At 43.2% G+C, this 25,785-nt stretch overlaps 1 protein-coding gene across 3 annotated transcripts in view; it reads left to right on the forward strand.

Annotated features, from left to right (window-relative positions):
* The first annotated feature begins 18,025 nt into the window (after positions 1-18,025).
* Positions 18,026-25,785, forward strand: part of PCGF5 (polycomb group ring finger 5) — a 48,791-nt gene continuing 41,031 nt past the window's right edge. For 2 of the 3 annotated variants that reach the window (XM_060241308.1, XM_060241309.1), the window contains exon 1: positions 18,026-18,369. The gene's annotated coding sequence lies outside the window, so the exon portion shown is untranslated. The remainder of the gene's footprint in view (positions 18,370-25,785) is intronic. The other variant, XM_060241306.1, reaches the window with a different exon arrangement.

A 25,785-nucleotide genomic window follows, 5' to 3' on the forward strand; every position in this document is an offset into this window, starting at 1 on the left:
CATCTGCCCTCTGTGACAGCTGTGTTTCTATAGTACATACCTCCCTTTGGAATGGTACACCAGAAGAGGTTCAGAGGGTGCCTTCTCTGGCAAGATTTAGAAAGCAACCTTGTCCTTATATACTTTGGGTAGTTGATTTCTGGTTGTAGAACCTGGAGGCATAGTTGATTTTGGGATGTGGAAGAATGATGAGGCATTTGAAAAAGTTGCTTTGAAGAAGCAGAATATAAGCATCTGAAATAAATAAATAAACATTTTATTTTATTATTTAACAAAATTTACATCCTGCCCTCATAAGGGCCATCAAGATGGCTAACAAATTAAAACATCCTTTAATTTAATTTTAATTTGGATTTATATATCCCGCCCTATCCCAAAAGAAGGATATTAGGTAATAGAAACCCTACTGTGATGGCAAATCTGAGGATTTTCATTGGTTGGATGTGGGCGACGCAGGATCGGCTCACACTCTGTCTCTGGTGTGCCACAGGCTCTGGTGTGCCACAGGCTCGTCGGGCAGGAACCTCACAAGACAGCCACTGACCTCTGAGGGAGACAGTTCTCTGCTGACAGGTTCTCTTACTGATCTCCTCAGGGTCTTACTGATCTCCTCAGGGTCTCTCCTCAGGGCCTGTTGTAGGAAGTCCGGGACAGTCCATCTCTCCCCTCCCCCCACCAACAATGCTGCCACAAAGCAAACAGTACACTGTGAGAGAGATGTTCATGAGACAAACAGTAGCAGTTACTATTCTTCAACTGACACAAAAGGAATGTTCATTCACAGCAGGAAGGGGCCAGTTCAACAGCAGCAGATAAACAGACTGACACTATACAATGTATCAAGCCATTTTCCACCTGCAAATACTCTTTACTCTTTCTATTCAAATTAGGCTACAGTGGGCTCATATGATAGAATGGACTCCATTCTATCTTATCAGTCCAAAGGACAGAATGGACTCCATTCTGTCCTATGGGCCCATTGGACAGATTGGAGTCCATTCCATACTATGAACCCATTGGACAGAATAGACTCCATTGTATCCTATGGGCCCATAGGATGGAATGGACTTCATTCTGTCCTATGGGCTTATAGCATAGAATGGAGTCCATTCTGTCCTATGGGCCCACAAGATACAATGAAGTCCCCTCTGTCTTATGGACCCATGAGATGGGATGGGCTCCCTTTCACTTTCCCACCATTTGCAAGCAGGAGGAAGCAAAAGGGAGGCTCCACTGGTGGCTGTAAGAGGCTGGGAGTCATTGGAAGGCTCCCTTTCACCCCCTCCCCACCTGCAAGTGGGAGGCAGTGAAAGGGAGGCTTCTAATAGCTGCCTACCTTTCTGCCTGCCTGCCTTCCTGTCATTTTTTCTGTCTTCCTTCCTCCTTCCTTTCATTTTCCTTTCTTTCACTTCTTTCTTCCCAACTTTTCCATAACTCTCCCTCCCTTCCTTCCTTCCTTCCTTCCTTCCTTCCTTCCTTCCTTCCTTCCTTCCTTCCTTCCTTCCTTCCTTCCTCCCTCCCTCCCTCCCTCCCTCCCTCTCATTTGTTCTCTGTCTCTTTCTGTCTTTCCCCTTTTCTTTCATTCTACCTTCTCATTTTTCTTTCTCTCACTTCTTTCTCCTCCTGTTTTTTTAACCTGTGTGTTCTGTTTTTATTCTTTCTCTGTATCTCTGTCTATCTTTTTATTTCATTGTCTACCTTCCTTCCTTTTGTTTTTCTTTCTCGAACTTCTTTCTCCCTATCTTTTTCCTACTGCTCTTTCTCTCATTTTTTCTCTGTCTCTCTCTTTCTTTCATTCTGTTTGTCTATCTTCCTTCCTTCCTTCCTACCCCCTACACAATCATCACCCCCCTATTTTTCTAAGGCCTGTTGTATTTCTTCCTATAATGGGCTTTACTGATAGTACATAATAAAATCATATCTTCAATATCATTAAAACCAACAAAAACAATTAAAACCAGAGCTAAAATACATGCAAAAACATTACAACAATTAAAACAGTGGGTAGGAAGCAAGGAGTACCAAACAACATGAAAAAGTCTTCATCCACTGGTGGAAGATGGCAACAGAAGGAGACAGATGAGCCTCCCTGGAGAGAGAGTTCCAGTGCACAATATCAGCTTTAACATTCCTTTGATTAAGTAAACTCATGCATAAATCTCCCCCACCCCTTGTACTGAAATCAAATGCTTAAATTTGGCTCAACCATGCCATACACCAAACCCCTTGCGATTATTGGCAGAATGATTCATCGCATTATAAAGCTGAATAATTTTGAATGCAAAATGCTGATTTTTTTCCTATAGATTATATTGGTGCTCCTTTGTACTATGCACTATGAAACTGCTGTGCAATGGGACGTCACTGAGCATTTGTTCTCACTTTTTGATGAGTGGAGCTGAATGAAAGGCCTTTTTCATACTGCTGTCTTGCAGATGGTAAAGATGGATAAGTCTGGATTATTATGGCAGAGGGAGAAAACAAAACATTTGTATTAAACAGCTCAAGCATCAAGGAAGGCGGGTGAGGTTCTGAGATAACAGGAGAAAAGGTGAAACTAAAATCTGATGAGTAATCAAATAGCTTTTCAGAAGCCTGGTCCCAAAGAGGTATCACAGTTATTTATTTGCAGTATGTATGTACCATAACGATTCTCAAAGTAATTCACAATAATGAAAAGCAACTGATAGGAGGGCAATGTTGTTTGGATAATGATGTCTCCTTTTCAAGTGTGTCTGAGTACTAGATTATATTCTGAATGTTATCGTCTTGCCAATCTGAAGCAAAGACAGACAAGACTCTTATTTAAGACTAGCTTTCAGAATACTGCTGAAGGTGTCAAATGAGGGTTGTGGTAGATAAAATCCCTCTTTTTGATGTTGGTACTCACTAGGGTTATAGCCACAACTGTGGGGAAGAAGAAGAATTGCAGATTTATACCCTGCCCTTCTCTCTGAATCTGAGTCTCTGAGAGGCTCACAATCTCCTTTACCTTCCTCCTCCACAACAGACACCCTGTAAGGTGGGTGGGGCTGAGAGGGCTCTCACAGCAACTGCCCTTTCAAGGACAACCTCTGCCAGAGCTATGGCTGACCCAAGGCCATTCCAGAAGGTGCATGTGGAGGAGTGGGGAATCAAACCCGGTTCTCCCAGATAAGAGTCCAGGCACTTAACCACTACACCAAACTGGCTCTGGAAAAGAACTACCTTGGATTTTGAGGATGATGCATGGGAGAGGGTGGTGTTTGGGGAGGATATGATGTCACTTCTAGGTGATACTCTAGGATTTTCCCCAATCTCAATGTAAACATTATAGAAACATGGTGAAATTCCCCTAGATCAGCATTTCCCAAAGGCAAGGTCGCGACCCAGCACCGGGCTGTGGAGCCTTCAATTGTGGGCCGTGGGGCCTCCAGTCCCCTGGCCGCCCCTCCCCACTTTCCTCCACATCGTGCCTCCCTCCCTCCTCCGCCTCTGCACCTCCTTCTCCCACCCTTCCCCACCGCAAGCTAGTCAGTTTTATGCTGTCCAAAACCCTCCCCCCCCCCAACTGATCACCCAATCGGTGCGAAATCGGCGCTGAATTCATTCTGCACTGGGCCAAGCCGGTCACAAGTCAAACAGACCGCAGCCAAAAAGGGTGCATGGCTCCTCCCTCCCCGGCACTCCCTTCCCATCCAGGAAGTGCCAGGGAGGGAGGAGCCATGCGTCCTTTTCAGCCACGGTCTGTTTGACCTGCGGCCAGCTTGGCCCATCAGGGAATGAGCTCAGTGCTGATTTCCCACCGATTGGGCAATCGGTCGCCATCCCGCACCTCTCCCCCCCCCCCGCGCAGCATAGCCCCCACCCCCTCCTCCCTCCCTCCCTTCCCCACTGTTGGTAAATTTCCAACTTTGAAAAGCTCTCCCTCCCCGCTGACCATCTCCTCGGCGAGGAAAACAGAGCTGAGATAATTCAGCGCTGAGGCATACTGCTGGCATTTCGAAGGGACCGCGCTTGGAAAGGGCACGTGGCTGATCCCTCCCCACACTTCAGTGGGGAAGGGATCAGCCACACGCTCTTTCCAGATGCGGTCCCTTTGAAATGCCGGCGGCATGCCTCAGCGCTGAATTATCTCAGCTCCATTTTCCTTGCCGAGGAGGTGCGGAGGGGGAGCTTTACAAAGCCGGAAATATACCAGTGGTGGGGAAGGGAGGGAGAAGTAGGCGCTTGCAGTGAGAGTCAGCATTTCAAAAAAGTGAGTTGCTCCCATCCTGTTATTTTCCATTTTTCTTTTCCTTTCTTTTTTCTTTCTTCCTTTTGTCCCTCTTTTCTTTCACTCCTTTCTTCCCCTTTCCTGCCTTCATTTTTTCTTTCTCTTTCTCTCCCCTCCTTCCCTTTCATTCATTCATTCATTCTTTCTTTCTGTCAGTCAGTCTTTTCCCATCCTCTCTCTCTCTCTCTTTCTGTCAGTGGGGAAGGGATCATTTCTCCTTCCTTCGCATTGCTAATCTGAGTAGACCTGGCGGGGGGAGATGCCCTGCCATTTCATGTTTTCCCACCACTGCCATTTCAGGTCAGTTCCTTCCTTCCTTTTCTCTGTCTCTCTTTCTGTCAGACTTTCCCCCGTCTCTCTCTCTCCTTCCTTCCTTCCTTCCTTCCTTCCTTCCTTCCTTCCTTCCTTCCTTCCTTCCTTCCTTCCTTCCTTCCTTCCTTCCTTCCTTCCTTCCTTTTGCTAATCTGAATAGACCTGGGGGGAGGGAGAAGCTTGAAATGCCCTGCTGTTTCATGTTTTCCCAGGCTGCCATTTCATGTTTTCCCAGGTTGAGAGCATTTTATATTTTTAGTTTTCTGCTATGTGATCCTTGTGCTTCTTCTTGATTTTTTATTTTTAAAATTGCATTGCAAAATTCCACCATCTCCTACTTTTCCTAAAGAATATATTACAAGAGTTTTAGGCTTGTTTGTACATCATTTCCTGTCTCCTGGTTCCACCCTCAAAGTCTCCTGGCTCCACCCCCAAATTTTAGTGGGCCACAAATGAGAAGTGTAAAAATAACTGGGCTTTTTTTTTGGGGGGGGGGTGGGAAACCCTGTCCTAGATCATCCCCAGAAACCAGAAGTAAGGGGGAGTGAAGTCTCCTCTCACGTCACGGGCTCTTCAAAGAAGTAGAAGCCACACCAGCCGAATCGAAATCAGTAAGGACTAGCCTCAGTGCAGCGCAGCGTGGTGCACGAGGGGGGGGGGGTGTCTTCAGGTGTATTTTTCCCCTTTGTTGGGATACTGCTTTCTCAAAGGGCCCTGCCCACTCTCACTGCTAGGGTTGCCAATTCCAGTGGGGGCAGAGGATCTCTTGGTTTGGAGGCCCTGCCCCTGCTTTAGAAAGTGAGGGGGAGAGGAAATGTCTGCTGTGCACTCCGTTATTCCCTATGGAGACCAATTCCCATAGGGAATAATGGAAAATTGATCTGCGGGTAACTGGGGCTCTAGGGGGGGGCTCTTTTTTTGAGGTAGAGGCACCACAATTGCAGCATAGCATCCAATGTCTTTCCGCAAAATACCCTCCAAGTTTTAAAAGGATTGGACCAGGCAGTTCAATTCTATGAGCCCTAAAAAAAAGGTGCCCCTATCCATTATTTCCAGTGGAGGGAAGGCATTTTGAAGGTGTGCAGTCCCTTTAATTGTGACGGCCAGAACTCCCTCTGGAGCTCAATTATGTTTGTCACAACCCTGCTCCTGGCTCCACTACCCCCATGTCTCCTGAATCCAACCCCAAAGTCCCCAGATATTTCTTGAATTGGACTTGTCAACCCTACTCCCTGCCTTCTACTGACAGAACCAAGCCTGGAAGCTGTGGTTGCCTAGCAATGGCCCTGAGGGAATACATTACTTAAAGTTACATTTATTATTTGAGTGTTTTTTTAAAAAAAAAAATCCAATGTATTATTATTTTAGATTTCAGATTTTTCTGCAAACCTGGGATGTTTTTCAAGGCTATAGAAAGATCTGTCTCACTGTCTCCAATCACTGGATTTAAGAATTCTCAGATTTGGCTGACTTGGCTATTAGAATATATAAGCAGTAACCAGCAAGAACTTGCAGGAGGTATCTCACTTTTCCCACGCCCACTATTTCATCTGACTCTTCCCTGAAAGCCTCTCAAGCCCTAGTGGCGAATCTATGGCATGCGTGCCAGAGGCAGCACTCAGAGCCCTCTCTCTGGGCACGTGCGCCATTGCCCGTTTTTGCCTCTCTCACTATCCACGCCATCCATTTTCACTTTCCCTGCTCCCCCGCCACCCATTTTTGCCTCTCTCGCTCTCTCTGCCACCCATTTTTGCCTCTCTCACTCTCCCTGCCACCCGTTTTCACCTCTCTTGCTCTCCCTGCCATCCATTTTCGCCTCTCTCACTTTCCCTGCCACCTGTTTTCACCTGTCTCACTTTCCCTGCCACCTGTTTTCGCTATTTCCACTCTCCCCACCACCCGTTTTTGCCTCTCCCGCTCTCCCCTCCACCCGTTTTCACCTCTCTCGCTCTCCCCACCACCCATTTTCGCCTCTCCCACTCTCCACACCACCTGTTTTCGCCTCTCCCACCCTCCCCACCACCCGTTTTCGCCTCTCCCACTCTCCCCGCCACTCATTTTCACCTCTTCTCCTCACCCCGCCACCCGTTTCAGCCTCTCCCGCTCTCCTCACTTCCCCTTTTTCTAAACTAAAACCTCAGTATTCAGGTTAAATTGCCGTGTTGGCACTTTATGATAAATAAGTGGGTTTTGAGTTGCAGTTTGGGCACTCGCTCTCTAAAAGTTTCGCCATCACTGCCCTATAGCCTCTCCCATTTTCCTGCATCCTTCTCTGCTTCCCAACTAACAGCAAGCCTACATTTATCTTCCCCTTTGTCTTCAGCTCCCCCCACCCCGTGGACTCTGCCTAAAAAAAACCATGGCCCAGTTATATAGTGCTGGCTTCTGGCCCAGACCTACTTTCATGGTAGGGAACCCTCAAGTACTTGTGGGGGGCACTATATCCACTTCCCTGTACTGTTTCGTCTTTCCCTACTCTTGGCAACCTTCATATTCTCTTCCTTTCTGGCCCCTCCCCCTGTCTTTCACTGACAAAACCAAACCTAGAATTTATGGTTGCCTAACAACAGCTACTGAATGAGTCTGTTGCTTAAAGCCACAGATGCTCCTTTTTAAAAAATATGGGGTTTTTTTGGGGGGGGGGGTTAAGATTTCATATTTTTCTACAGGCCTGGGGTCCTTGTCAGGTTTGTAAAAAGATCTATCTCACCCATTCAAAGTTCCTGTTACCAGATTTAAGTATTCTCAGGTTTGGCTGACTTTGCTATAAGCAGAATTTTTTTTCTGGAAAAATTGGTGCTGGAACTCTCAAGAGGGATATGAAGGAGAAGCACATGGGAGCCCCCCATATCCTTTTAAATATTTTTTGAGAATTTTTGTTTCCATGAAGATGTTCTGGAACTCTATTCTGCCACGTTCTCCCAGAAAAAAAGCTCTGGTTATAAGTATATAGATGATATAGAGCAATTTCTCACTAGTGTTGCTCTATCCTGAGGCCCCTGTTTTCACCTGGCGCAAGCAACCAATTTCCCACCAGTTGCTCCACCGGTGCATTTTGACACGGGGCTCCTTCCAATTCTTTGCATGGCATCATAATCCTTAAAAGACAGTATCACAAAACCGTGTGGGGAACTGGAGGGAGCCCTGTATCAAAATGTGTCTGCAGAGCAACTGGTGGGAAATTGATCACTTGCGCTGCAGGAAACCGAAGCCTGGGTGAGGAGCAATGCTAGTGAGAAATCGTTCATATATTTGGAAAAACCTTAAATAAAAAAACAATGTGGCCACATTCACTGAAAACGTCAGACCCATGATAGAAACCATCAACAAGATTTGCTGATAACTTTACTGGCCATTATTTTTCTCCACCTTCTATAATATGATAAAAATATAATAAAAACAGGAATGTTGATATAACCCCTCTCCCGAAAAGATACTTTGTTTCTGTCCTGTGATGTTGACCATTACATCGTAATATGCCAAATCAGATTATTACACTTTGTTACTGAGAAAGAAAAATGCTGGATATTTTTACTAAGATCAATAAAGACATACAGAAAATGCAAATGTAAAAGAAGATAATTGCAGTAATTAAAAACGCTACAACCCGGCAACTTGCAAACACAACTTGTAGATTTCATACCCATGATTTCCAAAGCAACTGGGAGTGAGGGGGAAGAATTGCTTTCCTCAGTTCCATCCTACAGAGTTTGTGAATGAAAGCTAAAAATAGCTTTAAAAATTCTGGCAATGCATGCAGTTAGCAACCATATCTCTTGAACACTTTTAGCTACATGAAGATTTGAAATATTTCCCAACCCTTCCATCTGCCCTCTATCATGCTGTCTCCTGTTTGTATTTTGCCCTCTGCATCTCTCTTCCTGCTTTAAATTTAGTTGTTTATTTAGAACCCTGTCAGCCATATTGCAAAGTTTTGAAGCCAATTACAATTTTAATTGATTAAACAGAACACATGGTTGTGCAAGCTATGGTTTAGCATGGACAATCTGTGTAGCCCAGATAAAAACATCTCACTATACTATTTTATTTATTTATATGTAGCCATTCTCACTGAGGCTCAAGACAGATTTCAAAATGAGAAAGCAACACAATAAAAAAGCAGTATAAGACATGACATACCATCAACAATGCAAAAACTGCATTGCAAAAATTAAGAAAACAATCAAATAATAACAAGATAATATGTACAGTAAACAATGCAATAAACAGATGCATTTTCTTTATTAAAGAACCCTCCTGAATTACTACTATGGCCCTATTGCCTTTATACTGCTGAAAGATGGTTGTGCCTCACAAAAAATCAAACCCAAAAAAAGAATTAGGTAACTAAAAGGCTAAAATTTGGTAACTAAAATTTTTATTATTTGATAATAAAAATATACAAAATGTTAAACAAATGCAGAAAAATAAAATCAGATTAAAACAATAACTTTATACACCAACTCATTATAGCATCTCCCCTTATGTTGAAAAAATTCTCAATAACAATATACATAAAGGTGTCAAATGAATCACTTTCAAATGACCAAAACAAACTATGTAATCACGAGACTTTAGATGTTTTGGCCTACAAGCCCTTCTCACAATACAAGAACTCATGGACATTCAATGAAATTGCTGAGCAGTCGGGTTACAACTGATAAAAGGAAGTACTTCTTCACCCAAAGGGTGATTAACACATGGAATTCACTGCCTCAGGAGGTGGCGGCGGCTGCAAGCACAGACAGCTTCAAGAGGGGATTGGATAAGCATATGGAGCAGAGGTCCATCAATGGCTGTTAGCCACAGCGTATTGTGAGAGAAGAGACCTCATGTCATACAGTCCCCCTTTCAAAGCAACTCCCCCCCCTCAGGAAAACTGGTCTCTGTTGTCTGGAGACCTCTTGTAATTCCAGGAGATCTCCAGCTGCCACCTGGAGATTGCAACCCCGACTATGTTGGCTCTTATGGTGAGGATGGCAAAAAAACAGAACAAACTGTAGCACTATATAAAATTTCTATTAACAAATTATAATATGGCATAGACACACAAATCCATACAGTAACCACAGATAAGTCTCTCAAATCATTATAAATATAAGAAAGTCTATATATCCAATAGAAGTACTTGTAGACTTAAATCCAAGGCATAGTCTTCACTTAATATCTTCAAATAACGAGAAGCCAAGGCACTGAGCCAAAAGTCCAATAGGGACCAGTTTTGGTGTCGTACCTTCCTCAGCCAAAATCTTTTTTCACAACTCAATGTGTCATGGCTTCTCCAACAGTATTGAAAAATCACGTATTAATCGGGACACCAGTCTGGCTGCTTAATAAGACAAGCATTCATTTAGTTCTCTGGCTGGTATGGTCCCTATAGAACTTTTTTAATGTCGTAAGCCGCACAGAGTCCGCTTGCGGGATAGGGCAGGGTATAAATCGAAAATTAAATTAAATTAAACCTACATGAAGAAACATAGTTAAGGCTGGGAACAGATTTTTTTGATTTTTTTTTTTTTGCTAAGATTGTGGGAGATAAATGTAGGCTAATTTTTATAATTACGATACCTCTGGTTTGTATAAGAGTATTCATGTTGTTTAGTTATGTGGAATTCTTCATCAGGTTGAAACATGCATTAATAGAATATTTTCCTAAACTGTTTTTAATTTCACTTTCTTGGGGCAGGAGTCAGAAACAACACTTTATATACGAACCTAGTTCATTTTTAAAAATTCAAATACCTAAATGTAATGTCTAACTCTTGTGCTCACAGTTGGCAGGTTGACCTCATTTTGACACATTAATGCTTTCATAATGATGAATCCACTGTAATAATTTTATACTTTGACACGTTTGCAAAGCCTGATGTTTATTATTATTCCTGGGAAGCGGGCAGTAAGGTGTCTGATTATAGTTCTTAAATGAAATCTGAACTTACAGGTGAACCTTACTTTTACTGTACTGTGTGTCTTTATCCTCCCATGATATCTCCATGGGCATTTCTGCAAAGCATATTTTGCTGTATTAGTGGATATTGGCAAATTGCTCATTTCTGTGTCTCTCTTAAACCACTCAGCTAAGAAGTGCTTTGGTTGTTTCAACACTGCTCTGTAAAAGGCTTTTGCCAACCGCAGATTTTATAGCTGCAAAACCACACCAGCGTTCCTTGATCTCTGAAGATGTGTATCATCACAGGATTAGATCTACAAGGAGATGCAAGTGTTGTCATCTAGCTGTGATGACAGAACTTACAAAAATTATAATATCTGTTCCTTAGAGGAAGCATATAAATGCCGGGAGCTGGAAAAGTCCCGTGGAGTAATTTTTAAAAATCTGCTATTGGAAAATGTGAATGCAGTATAATTTTTAAAAACTCACTGCCATCCAGTTGAAGTATTTCATACTACTTAACTGATGGGAACCTCCCTGGCAGAATAGATCTAATAAGCTAGGTTTATAATGAAAACTGCACAGCTAACTGCTAAAACAAAAATACAGTAGTACGCACATAATAATGGTTTGGTTGTTTCTAATACAGATATTATTAATTCTGTTCTTTATTGGATTTTTCCAGTGGCCTGTGCAGTTTCTGTCAGTTGACTACACACAATCTAAACACTCTTCACACACATAGGGTGCAGTCACATGTACCATTAGTGGCGACACAGCTCCGTCTCGCTGACGGATTAAATATGTTCGTCCACACATCCACATCTGGCAATCGAGCATCATCCAGGGTCATTCCGACTTGCTGCGGATCAGTGCCACATTAATTTGACAGCGCAGAAAGTCTGGCCCTTTTTCAAAAAAGCAGCACAAGATCGGCTTTTTCCTGTTTGGACAGCTCACGCGCGATACTGCCCCTTGGAATGTTTACCGCCCCTCCCACCTTTTTTTAAAAAAAAAAAGCCTTAGCAGACATGCGCATTGCAAGATCATCCGGGAATCTGAGGTGACGTTTCTGCTTATCCAATCAACACAGGATCGGAGCGGGGAGGGAAATGTTATCCCAGTATTCAGAATAGGAAAAAAACTTTTTTTTTCAATGTGGAGGATTTCCAGATATCATTGTCACTGCCAATTTCTAGGAAAGTAATTCCTTGCAGTTCCTTGGTTTGAATCGGCAACGTTAATTCCAGAAACTTCCCCCCTGCCTCTGAAGCAACGTTTGATTTCCCACTTCAAAACAGTTGGGCGCATGTTCAATGGACCCCCCCTCCCAGAAATCACCATCTGATCATGCATGCTCCAAGAAAAGAGCGTGATAGTATTGGATGTCTGATCGCTCAACAACAGAATGAGTAGAATTCTTGGATGCTCGTCTGAACGACCCTGCATCGAATCAATATTCAGCGGTTCAAATTTGAGCGCTACACACCTGCTTTTAATGTGACGTGTGACCGCACCCATACACAGACAACATCTGTTGTCAGGACATTTTAATTCAGACTATTCAAAGTATAAACTATTATAGGGAGTCGCAGGAGTCAGCTCCAGTGGGGAGGGCAGGATATAAATGGAACAAAATAAATAAATAAATGTTTGTAGAAAAATCCCAGCAGGAACTCATTTGCATCCGCCCATGATTAACTTTCCCAAAAAAATTAATACGTATTCTGTTAAAGATTTTCTATTATGTACTAATTTACCAGTTGCCATTAGTATTACAAGAGCTGTTATAATAATTTTAAAAGTATGAATATTGTTTATATGGATACTGTTCTGAGCCCTGTTGCACAGGGGAGGGGAGGCTATAAATCTAACAAATAAAGTCCATAGAAACATTGGTAAGTTTTTAACTTTTGGCTGAATTATGGTAATAGATAATACCATGCATAAAATTTTGAGAATGTACAAACTGCTAAACTTCTCCTTTAAGAAATATTTTAGAGATTAAAACTCCCCAGGACTGTTTCTAAAACAGTTGATTGGGCTATTCTGCATCAACAGCCTTTGTTTATATGTGTCAGAAATTCATGGTGTTTCAGCCATACTCTAAAGACCTTTTCAGATGTTCTTAGGCTTTTTCTTTAGGGTATTGAAAATTGCCAAGTGTTTTTTTCTGGACCTGCTCCTGTGCTTTTTAACAAAAGCAGAAATGAAGTAAGTGGAGATTTCCCCATTATAGGACCTCCATAGGAGGATATGCTTTACTTGCTTTTGTAGGTTTCAAGCTGCTGTTAAAAGCACTGGAATAGGTCCATCTTAAAAAATATGGAGATTCCTAATGTATTTGTCGAACATAGATATAGCACCAGTGGCATTCTGTGTGCACACCTTGCACATAAAGGATGGTCTTTTTTGCTGTGGTGGCACAGGTATATTATATCACTTCTTATAAAAAGAAATGCAACGTAGGTAAATAGCATGGGGAGTGGAGGTTTAAAACTGCAACAAAGAAGCAAAATAAAATAAAGCATAAAATGACTTTCAAGTGCAGTGGAGTGGGAAGTTATGTTCTTTCTAATTAGAAATGTTACTGAGCCATCTCACCATCACAAAGGAAATGCTAACAAAGGGAAAATATAGTTTTCCCAGTTACCAAACAGTGCCACTTGAGTGCTGGAAAACATGAGATTTTTCCAACAAAGGGATATTCATATTTCATGAGGGAAGTGGGGCTGTAACTCAGTGGCAGAGCATCTGCTTGGCGTACAGAAGATCCCAGGTTCAATCTCAGAAGATTCCGGGTAGGAATTGATGTTGAAGGCCTCTGCCCGAGTCCCTGGAGAGCTGTTGCCAATCTGACTTTGACAGACCAAGGCTAGGCTTCCCAATCCCCAGCAGGGGATCCCCCTTTACAAGCTTCCCCCAGCCAACTGGTCGGCAGGGGAAAGCCATGCCCCCACAGCCACCAGTACCTCTAGATCTCCTGCAGGTTAAGAAACCTGCAAACAGGTCCCGTTTTTAAATGCATCTTTGTGTGTGCGTGCCCCTTTAAAATTGAGCAGGAAGCAGGAAGTACTTTATGGGGACGGGTCAGAAGCAGAGCCTCTGTTTGTTTTGTTTTCATTTCAAGCAAGTAAGAGTGTGTGCTGTGAGAGAGAGAGCAGCGTAGCCCCTGTAACTGTCAGATGTCGTCGTGGAGGAACTAGACCCAGTGAGAGATAGAGAGAGAGTACTTCTCAGAAGTCTTTGTAGGGGAGGCAGTAATAGTGTGCGTCTGTCTTTGTGCTTGTTTTGCGTTGTTTTCAGAGTCTTTTGTATAGGAGCCTGTTTATGGGATAGAGGAAAACTCCACCTCTCTCTCTTTTGTTTGCCTGTGTTAGGCTGAAGAACAACAGTTCCTGTGACTAAAGCCCCAGTGAGATCACAAAAATGTGACCTTGCAAACTTTGTGCATTCTGGCTGCTTTATGTGTGTTTACATTTTCATTTACTAGAATTGTAGCTATTGCGGGGATGAGGAAATGATGGCTATTCAGGTGAACTGTACTGCTGTATTTTTATGTTATGCATTTATTTTGGAAATGGGAAAGTCTGGCTCCACCCCAAAGTCTCCTGGCTCCACCCCCAAAGTCCCCAGATATTTTCTGAATTAGACTTGGCAACCCTAACCAAGGCTCTGATTCAGGATGAAGCAGTTTCACATGTTCATGTATTCATTTGTGCTCCCTGTGATGAAAAAAGACCAATGCAGTATAGTGGTTAGAGCAGGGGTGTCAAACTCATTTGTTATGAGGGCCAGATCTGACATAAATGAGACCTTGTTGGACTATGCCATGAATGTCATAAAATGTAATGCCAGGCAGCAGAGATAAACTTTATAAAGGACACAGACAAGCACAATTAAAGGGTTTTTTTTTTTTTTTAAATGTAAAATAAAAAATGCTTAAAACATTAGCACTCATTGGTCCTAAAGGTGTTTTCTTTGTATCTCTCCTGTGTGATCCAGGGAACTGGGCAAAGGAAGCTGTGGCTCTTTCCTTCCTTCTCCAGGGAACAAGAAGGGGGAGGAGCCTCAGCCAATAGAAAGAAGAGAGGCTTGGCTCAGTTGCTCCGCTATGCGATTGAGAGAGTCTGGCAAAGCAAGCTTCCCCTCCCCCCTTCCTCCCCAAGGGAGAAGCCTCAGCCAATGGAGAAAATAGAGGCTTTGCTCTGTAGCTCCTGTGTGACTGAGTAAGCCTTGAAAAGCAAGCTGCTATGCAGAAAGAAGCAAGAGAGAGGGAGAGGGAAGCAGATGACAGCCAGTTTCTTGGGGGCCTGATTTGGCCTACGGGCTGCATGTTTGACACCCCCGAGTTAGAATGCTGGCATAGGGCTGGGACACAGTTTCAAATCAAAGACTATCTTGTTGTGGGGCTAAAATTAAGGGGGTGGGGTTGGAGGGAACCATGTGTGCTGCTGTGAGCTCCTTGGAGGAAGGGCAGAATAAAAATGTACAAAACAAATAAATGAATATATACCAATTGGACATGTATTACTCAAATAAGGATTAACAGTGAAAGTTGCAATTCATAATCTCTCAGACATTTCTGTTCACTATGTACTTGCACTGAGTAATAAACTCCACCCATCTTTATGCACCAGAAATGAAGACTTTCAAATAGTTTCTAGGTTTATTTAACAGCATTTAACTGGCAAAGAAAACAAAGACAAACTTCTTTGTCTCATGCAGTAAGAGAATTAAAAGGATGCAATCCCATCACACTAATTTGTGAGTAAATTCCACTGAGTTCATGGGGACTTACTTCTGATCATACATGCCTTGGAGTTGGCTTTATGACTAAGCTAAGCCAGAGGGCATCATGACATCTTGTAGCAGTGAATGCCTTAAGTTAATCATGCATTGTACAAAGCAGTGTTCTTGTTTGTCCTGAACCCACAGCTTTTCTTCAATGACATAGCGTTCTAGTGTTGTACTGAAGGCCAAAATACCGATACATTGACAATTTTATCAACTTCAACCTATCCCACACACTCCCACCCCCATTCCTGGAGAATTTTGTTCTCACCCATAACTACGTACTTCAGGTTTGGCAATGAACTTTTCCTGCAGATCAATGGTACAGCCATGGGCACTTGCATGGCCCCACAATATGCTAACATCTTTATGGCTGACTTGGAGCAACGCTTCTTAGACTCCCACCCACTCATACCTGCCTTATACCTGCGTTATATTGATGACATCTTTATGGTCTGGACACATGGTAAAGAAGCCCTGGATGCCTTCCACCAAGCATTCAATGACTTTCATCCTACCATCAACCTGACAATGAACCAGTCTATGCAAAAAATACATTTTCTGGACACCACTGTAAAAATACATGAGGGACACATAGACACTACCTTATACAGGAAACCTACTGACCAACAAACATACTTGCATGTCTCCGGCTACCATCCCAAACATACCAAACGATCCATTGTATACAGCCAGGCTCTCCGCTACAGCCACATTTGCTCCTACTGACAGAGATTCTCATCTGAGGGATCTACAAAAAACTTTTTTGGAACTAAAGTACCCACCCGATGAAGTCAAGAAACAGATTAACAAAGCCGGAATGATACCCAGAGAAAACCTGTTACAAGACAAACCCCGAAGAGACAATAACAAAACACCACTAGTGGTCACAGACAACTCTCAACTGAAAACAGTTCAACGTATCATCAACAACTTACATCCTCTATTGGACAATGACAGCTCTCTTTCAAAAGTACTGGGGAGTAAACCTTTCCTTGCACACAGACAGTCCCCCAATCTCAAACAACTCCTCACCCACAACAATACAACATTGCATCTGGGCAGGAACACCAGGACCAGAGCTTACAATAAACCCAAATGCCAACTTTGCTGCCACATACACCCAGACAACACACTGGGCCTAACAGCATTAACTATACCATCTCAGGCTCATTCACTTGTTCATCTTCCAACATTATATAGGCCATTAAATGCCAACAATGCCCCTCAGCTCTCTACATAGGGCAAACAAGACAAACCCTACGCCAAAGGATAAATGGACACAAATCTGACATCAGGAATCACAGAACTGAGAAACCTGTTGGAGAACACTTTAACCTTCCTGAGCATTCAATGGGTGACCTCAAAGAAGCTGTTTTACTGCAAAGGAACTTCAAGAACAGAATGGAGAGAGAAATTGCTGAATTACAAATTATCATGAAACTTGGAATAAATACCTCCCCAGGACTGAACAGGGATATTGGTTTTTTATCTCATTACATATGCTAAACCAACTCTCACTGAGTATATCTGTGCATCCATGGTGTTCCAATGTATTTCTCTTTTAGAGCAGTGTATCAGAATGTTTTTTTTGTGTGTGTTGACATGCTCAAATGAGGGATATGGGCTGTTTGTCTCATGACATATACTAATCCACCTTCCACTATACTTTAATGCACAGTTTTTCTAAGGGCTAATATTATTTCTCTTTTAGAACAGTGTATCAGAATATGTTGTTTTTTGTTTTTTTGTATGGACATACTCAAATGAGGGATATTAGCTGTTTGTCTTATTGCACATACCAATCCATCCTGTGGCAAACAATATGAATGTTATAATCTCTTGAGAAACCATGCCGTTTAAACTAACGCCAGAATGTTACTTAGATTTATGGCACCCCTACTGACAGCAGTCTGCTTTTTATCACCCTGCACTCCAGTGTTTTTTCAACACAGATCCCTATTTGTGATTCTTTTAATCTGCTAAAAACGTTCCCATGATTCCACACTGCCCACTTATATTAAGAATTTCTTAATTCCCATTCCAACTTGTCTGATGAAGTCTGCTTAAGAGCATACGAAAGCTTACATTCTGAATATAACTTAGTTGGTCTTAAAGGTGCACTTGTCTACTGCTTTGTTTTATTTCAGAGTAAACACGCTTAGAAAAGGGCCGGCTTTATCCAGCTGTCTTAACCGCTCTTCGATGTGCAAGAGTAAAGGAGGTAACTTCGGCCCGCTTTCAGAATGTTTACTGGAGGGAAGCGGCGTCACGACAAATCCGATGCGCTGTATAGGCACTTCCACACACACAAAATAACACACTTTTAATGCACTTGACAAATGGATTTTGCTGTGTGAAATGGTAAATCCAGTTGCAAACAGCCGCTGAAGTGGATGAAAACTGCATTATTTAGCATGTGTGAATACCCTTACAGCTAAGCGTTCTCGTCAACGGTAAGGGAAAGCCAAAGTAAGCGCAACGACTTCCCTCCGACCTCACTGAGGCACAATGAGCATGCGCGCACATGCTCCATCTTCTAAAGCCTTGTGTTTGCCGAACTAGGAAGGGTTAAAAAAAAAAGAAGTGAAGCGGCTACTGGCGGCTGAAGGCTTGCAGAGCCAGGGCGCGCGCGACGCCGTTTGCCATACGATTGGCTTGGCTGTGGGCGCGCGCGCCGCCGCCGCCGGGGCCAGCCTGGGAGCCGCGTCTCCCTTCGCAGAGCAAAGTTGCTAGCCTGCCACCGCTATTCCCTCCAGGGGCTCTGGGGCACCATGACTGCTAGACGCGAAGGCGGGCGGGCTGCCGGGCAGCGAAAGGCTGTGCCCCAGTTTGTGTCCAATCAGCGGCCTGATTTGCGTGCACCGAGCAGGGCAGCAGTGCGTAAACAACCAGCCCTGAGAAAGTCCTCCGCCCCCCTGCACCGCTCCACTCTTTGAGGCTTCCTTCTCGCTAGACTCTCCACAGCCTCCTCCTTCTCCCTTCCTCCCTCCCCCACCCCGCGCGGAACTCCTGTCAGCTGAACAGCAGCTTAAAGCGCACCTCGCTGCTCCTTGCAACATAACCTAACTCCCGCGCTGCCTCCCCGGGGCGCTCCCTCTGGGCTGTTTGGGGGAAGGTAAGGGACCCCGTCTGCCCGATTCCACCTCGCCCCGCTGGAAAGTTGAGGGAAGGGAGGTGGGGGGAGGACTTGCTGGGGTGGGGTGTGGAGAGAGAAGGGATGGTGGCCAAGAGCGGCTCTCGGCTGTCATAACAAGTTGCTTAACGTGCTCTCTGCTGAATCGCGCCTTGCTGCAGCGGCGAAGACGGGCTAGCTCCTCTGGCTTGGAAGGAGGCTTCTAAAAGGACTGTAGAGGAGAGTTAACTTTCTCCCCTTAGATGGTCCCCCCCCGCCCACCTTAATTAAGGAGCCTGCTTAAAGTGTGCGGGGATCACCCCAAAAGCGTGGGGAAGGTCCCAAAGACCTGGTTCTAATGTAAGCTTCGTAATGGGGGAACGGAGAGCGCAGGCAGCAGCAGCCCATCCTCTCTTAAGTACCGGCGGGCGGTTTTTGTTTTTTTTTTTGCAATTTTTTTTGGGTTTTTTTGCTGCTGCGTCGCTTCTTCCGTTTCGGATTTTTCTAGCAAGATCGCCCGATGTCGCTAGTTCGGCAAAAGCGCGAGGTTTCTTGTCCGAAGCATCTTTTCCGAAGGCAAACGATTCCCGGCTCAGCCCTCTAAAGGCTGCTGGCTCGGCTTCCGCTTTTGATTAGCTGGGATCATTATTATATAAGATGTCACAGGAGGAGGAGATGGAGGGACGACGCAAGTCCTGGATGTGGCGAGAGGAGGTGTTCGCGTTCCCTAGTGCCCTGCTCTCTCGGTATTTACGGTTGTGATGGGCCAGTGTGCAACACGCAGGCACACATCTGTCTGATCTCACAAGTGACACTAACAGGCGGATCTTGGAGCTTGCACCTGATCTCGTGTGTGAAGGAAGGGGCAGCTCTAATGGCATGGGGGGAGCTAAAACCTGGCACCTGCCTCATGGAAGAAACATATGCGCATATTTGGTGGGTTTGGGGGGGGGGTGGAGTTGAAAAAACGCAAATGTTTCCTTTACAAAGAGTCAATCGAAATCTGGTTGAAGCTGATGATTTAGGCTGAGGAGCACTGGGGTATAAAGTGGTTTGTGGATTACAACCCACGTGTGTTTTGCTTGTTAATGTGGTCCGGAGATGATGACTGAATGGATGAATCATCAGTTCCACGGAATAGGAACCGGGGATGACTCATTTCTCTCTCTCTCTCTTACACACACCTCACATTGTAAAAGGTCTTGATGGCAGGGCTGGGTCCCAAATCCGGGTAAGGAGAAAGTGCCAAAAGAACTTAAAAGCCTGATGAGGCTTTTCCTAGAAGCAGAGCCTCCTTTCCTGTATTTATGTTCTGGACTGAAGAGTTAAATTGTAATCCTGACCAGGTTTAGACTGGAAGTTCTGTTGGTTTTAAGTAACTGTGTTTAGGGTCAGGGGTACGGATGCTCAAAAGATTTTGGTTGCTTGCCATAAAGGGGGAAATATTGGACAGAATGTTAATTTATGCCTGCTATAGGCCAGGCCACTGATACCTTTTTTTTCCCCTTTGAGATTGTTCTGTTAATATTTAATGCATTAGAAAACACTGTGGACATCTGAACTGATTAGTCGTAATTGGTCCATTATTTAAAATCATGTTACCTCTTATTTAAAATTAGCTCTGATTTAAATAGGTATATGTGTGTTAGATATTTCTGAGATTGAGCTAGCCTGGACTATACAGGACCCATTAGATATTTCAAAGGATGGCTCTTAGCAAGAGATACTTCAACTATGCACAGTGCCAGTGTGATGTAGGTTAGTGTAGAACTTCAGGTTCAAATAGTTGACTCATGTAGCTTATACCCTGGAAAATTTTGTGGGCCTACTTACCCCTTAGCTGATCTTTGCCAGTAATAAATGTGTTGATGATGATGAGTACTTACCTGATTATAGGTTTGCATCCTCACTCTATAGTTAAACTTTTTGGGCTGAACTTGGACCAGTCAGACTTTTGCAGCTTTGCCTACCTCACAGGGTTCTTGTGAGGACAAAACAGGGGAAGGATGGCCATATATGTCACTCTGAACACCTTTAAGGAAGGGCAGAAATAAAAATATACTGAATAATACTTCAACTGAAGTCAAGCTGGCAAGCTTTTAATCTCAAAGGTTTGGAATATCATGAATTTTCAGTGACAAAACCTACATTAATTCTGCATGCGCAGAATGTGCATCCCAATTAAAGGAAAATTTTTTAAAAACAAAACGTTCAGTCGTACAGTCGAGTCCAACTCTTTGCGACCCCATGGATCAAGTCATCCCAGACCCTCCTGTCTTCCACCATCCTCTGAAGCCTGCTCAAATTCATGTTGGTTACCAGGGCTTTTTTTGTAGCAGGAACTTCTTTGCATATTAGGTCGCACACCCCTGACGTAGCCAATCCTCCAAGAGCTTCCAATAGGCCCTGTAATAAGAGCCCAGTAAGCTCCCAGAGGATTGGCTACATCATGGGGGTGTGGTCTAAAATGCAAGGAGTTCCTGCTACAAAAAAAGCCCTGGTTATATCAGTAATGCTGTCCAGCCATCACATCTTTTGCTTCAGGGTCTTCTCCAATGAGTACTCCCTTCTCATTTGGTGGCCAAAATATTTGAGCTTCAGCATCTGACCTTCCAGGGAACAGTCAGGGTTGATTTCCCTTAGGACTGACTGGTTTGATCTTCTTGTAATCCAAGGGGCTCTCAAGAGTCTTCTCCAGCACCAAAAAAATACTGGGCTGTAAAATCAATTGAAACTTTGTTATTAACTTCAATAAGAACAGAATAGCGCCATGAACTCTGATGCAGTTTTTGGAACTAAGCTCAAGTTGATGGAAAAAATTAATTCACAACTGATGTGCTCTCAAGTGATGTGACTACTTTTCGCTGAATCAGTCCATGGTCTTTAGGATCCTGACTGATGCTGGTGGACCACTGGCCTCATCCTGCAGGGCTGTTCTTATGACGTTGGAGAATCAAAGGTTTGTGCTCCAAGAAGATTAGCTACCATGTAATAAGCAAAGACTGTGGCTCAGTGGTAGAACACCCCTTTTTCAGCCTTTGGCATCTCCAGTTAAAAGGATTTCAGGTAGCCGGTTTTCAAGATAAACTTTCTCATGTTCTGTGACTTTCCAGAGTTTCTGCTGGTCAGCATAGTCATCACTAGACCTTATCAATCATCTTCAACTCATGAGTTGCAATCTTTGGGTGGATCATGAAAGCTTTTGGGTGAAGCGCTTCTATAGAGCTGCCACTTTTCTTTCTTTCTTTTTTTTTCCAGCTCTTTGAAAGGATCTTTTACTAGTGTGAATGCATAGAGAGCAAGGGACATATGCTTAATGATTTTTAATTGCATGTACTCTGAGAGCAGGAAAGCAAGATTTCCCAGCAGCAGAGAGAATTTCTTCTTAACACAGGGAAGTTCTGAGCCCCACCTCTATGAGAACTCTTTTCACCCTATGCACCAAAGCCAAGCCTGGATATCCCCCACCTCCACAAGCTGGGCAAGTTCCCTTTTCCTACAAGTGAGATTGTAACTTTGACTCCTCCTTTTTCTGTCATGTGATAGAAAGACAGATGGCTGTGATGTCATGTACTTGTTATTCAGTGGCTCCAGGGTAGCTTCCTGGAGGGTTAAATGCAGATCCTGAATATGTAGATATTGAAGACCACTGATTTAAATAAATCAGTTAACTTATTTGGTATTGGGAAGTTTTGTATGTTACTCTAGAGCATCAGTATATTGCATTCTCAGTGTGACCCCATCTGTGGATACTTATATCCAGAGACTGAAGCTGTCACCAGACGATCTTTCTTCAAATCTGAGAAAAGCCCCAGGTTTGCAGAAAAATCTGAAATTTTAAAAAATGCATTGAGTGGGGGTTTAAAAATAATAGAAGCAGTGCCTTTACCTTAAAAAAAAGTAGGTCTCAATGGGCATTGTGAGGATTTCTAGGCAATTACAACAATATTGCCATGATTTCTGTGAGTAAAAGGTGCTGGGATGTTGGTTCTGGAGCTATTTTGGCTTCCCAGTCCACCTGTACTTTTCTCCCCTCCTACCTTGGAGAGGAGACTCATCAAGGCCAGGCAGCTTGCTACTGTGCAATCTGGGTGACTCATCCAGATGGCTATGATGACTTGACACCAGACAACCTAATGCCACACCACTCACCTAGTCCCAGTCTCCACAAAACTTACATGGCTTGGCTGGCCCTAGCTGTGGCTATCATAAACTCATCTGAGTGGATTGCTACAACATGACTTATGCTACTTGGCCAGATTTTTCCTGGGGAGAAACTGCTAGGGCGAGGGAAGGAGAGAAATCTGAGAGTGGTGTAGTGCTTATAGTGTCAGACTAAGATCTAGGAGACTCAGGTTCAAACCCCCACTCTGCCATGGAAGCTTGCTGGGTGACCTTGAACCAATCACTCTCTGTCAGCCTAATCTACTTTACAGGGAGGAGCCAGAGCCAATAACTGCTGATTGGGGTATATCAAACAAACAAACAAAAAAGCCTTCACCTGCTGATGGAAGGCACCAATAGAGGGAGACATATGAACGGTGTGGGACCAAATAAAATAAAGTATGATTTGTGTGTGGGGAGTAGAGAAGGAAGCAGGGAAAGGGGAGAAGATATAGGGCTGCCAGAAGAAGAGAAGGAGGATGTAGATTGGGAAATGGGAAACACAGAAATAAAGTGATCCCCCACAAGTACAGTTTTATCACAAAAACCTACACATTGTAGGTTATACATTTTATTATAATGTACCAATGACTAATTCACTCTTTCAGTGATATTACTTGGAGAACATTCTAAATTATATCCATTTGGTGGCTTTGGGCCTGGTGGATGTGCATTAATAAACCAACAAATCTCTGTTTCAAATTTCAGCTAAGCTATTAACTTAACTTGTCCATAACAATAAGTGAGATCCTATGACTCCATTCTGCTAATGATGGGGTTCTCCTGTGTCACAAGGAGCCTTCTATTGATGGAAGACCCCTTGTTCAGAAGAGTTCTGCTATCAGCAGGACAGTGCCATAGGGTCCAACTCATGGTAGCATTGTAGGGATTACTTAGATAAAATATATATTATGTTTTACTTGAAGATAGTGAAACATGCATACATAAAAATAAATAGAATATAGCCAGGGGTAGAATTCTAGCAGGAGCTCCTTTGCATATTAGGCCACACACCCCTGATGTAGCCAGTCCTCCAAGAGCTTACAAAGCTCTTATTGTAAGCTCTTGGCTACATCAGGGGTATGTGGCCTAATATGCAAAGGAGCTCCTGCTAGAATTCCACCCATGAATATAACCTTATAATTAGCGCTGATGTCTTGCCTGTCTTTGCCCATCTGCAACACAGGCTATAGTTAGTTCCTTCTTGTGTGGGCCAGAGAACCTCATTGCTACAACAAATAGCCACTGCTCAAAGTAGTTCCTGTATTTTGCAGACTTTCTTTGCTTCCAGTTTTTTGCTTAGGTGCTAAATTCAGGCCAGAAGGAGTTGCTGTTCAGATGCCTCCCTATAGAGCATGCAAGACCAGTATGTTGGGGCAGGCTTTTGTGTCATCTCAAAACTGTCCTATCTGCGTATAAATAAAGCCATTAAAAACATGTTTTTATATGAAAATATAGATGGGGGATGGAATTTCCGGTAAGTACTGGTTGACTTTATGGGCCACTGTGCCAAAAAATGGCAAACTAGAATGCTCATCCCACTCCAACCAATGCAATGCAGATAGTTGGCATCCTTATACTGACATTCCCAGCCATAAGTCCTTGTACGGAAGCCTTAGTTGGACTGGTATTATCATGATACCCAGTGATAATGAGAAATAGATAGTGTGCCTTGCTATGGAAACATTGGGCTTTGTTAACTTGCTATTTTTAAGCCATGTGTGTATTTTGTTTTTCTTAAAGAATGGCAACTTTTTTAAAAAAATGACAAGTACAATTTTATCACAAAAACAAGCAGACTCAAACAGCAGGGAGCATAGTATATCAGCTCAAGTACTAAGGTGTTGTACTGTTCCTGTCTCTTCTTTATGCTCTTTTAGATGCTGTCTGCTTTCAAAGTAAAGTAGAGCCAGTTTATCTTAGTTCCTCATCTTTCAGAAAGAAATGGATCAAGAGGGGTGGAAGGGAAAGGTGCCAAATTCATGAGTGGGTTTTAAGGTGCACAGAGCATGGCTGCTTCTATACAATTCTTTTGCCATAAAAAGCAAGACTTGAATTACCAAAGGAAATGGGTTTGGAAAAAGTGGTCAAAAGTTGTATATCAGGTTGTCAATTATGTTGGCTGATGTCTTGATCTACCAGGTATTACTTTTGCTGTGATACCAGCAGTGATGTTCTACCTCCCTGCACTGTTCCTTCCAGAAACTAAGTTGAAATAAAAATACTGAAGAAAATACTGTGCTTCTGTTGTCCATTCTGCAAACTTCAAGTCATTGATAGAGCTGGTGCCTTCACTTGCACACTTATTTCAACTACATAAAATTTTAAAAATGGATATTCTCTCAGTTAATACAAAGAAAGCACTCTTGTGTTTAAAATATTCTTGCAAGCACTATGTGACTCGTATATAGAGAAAGAACAAGCCACTTTTAAATATTTGTCATTTCTCCATCTATGAAAACTGTCCATTATAGCATTAGTTATGGAACTTTTGCAATCTGAATGCTGCGTATTGTCATTTGTCAGTACAGAGAGGCAGCATTTGTCTAATTATCTTATTATGTATTGTTTATCTGTACCATTTCCAAATAACCTGTGCCTTGTACCTGATCTTGTATTCCATACTAGCTACAGCAACTTGCAGTGTTGCAGCTAAAGCAGAATCCACAGCCTGGCAAGGAGATGGGGGCAGGGGATGTCCCCACAGAGTCTGTTATTATAGGACAGTTATGCTCTAAGTCACATGGTTATCTGTGCTATAACAGAGGATTCTTCATGAATGTTGCATTGGTAACCTGGTCTGCTCCTTGTAAGTGCCATGCAAATACACATAATGTAAGGTGAGGGACAACTGTACTAGCAGCTGGTTCATCTAAGGTTCTAGCATAATACAGCATGTTTCATTGCTGAGTCATAGAAGGGACATTATGCCCAATGCTGTAGAACACTAGAATTAATGGTCTAGATCAGGCTATCAACACATGCTAGCATCGAGGCTTTCTTTCTGGAAAAAGAGGTGCTGGAACTCTCAAGGAAGAAATGAAGGAGAAACACATGGGTGCCCCTCATAAACTTTTAAACATTTTTTTTTTTTAGAATCTTCTTTTCATAAAGAGGTTCTGGAACTCTGTTCCACAGCATTCCTCCAGGGAAAAAAGCCCCAGCTAGTATATATGTTGATTAACTTAGCAAGAAACAGACAAATTTGTAAGATATTGCATTTGTTTTAGAAAGATGCAAGTATTGCTCCTGATA

Source organism: Heteronotia binoei, chromosome 6 (genome assembly GCF_032191835.1).
Source record: "Heteronotia binoei isolate CCM8104 ecotype False Entrance Well chromosome 6, APGP_CSIRO_Hbin_v1, whole genome shotgun sequence".
NCBI classification, from domain to species: Eukaryota; Metazoa; Chordata; class Lepidosauria; order Squamata; family Gekkonidae; genus Heteronotia; species Heteronotia binoei.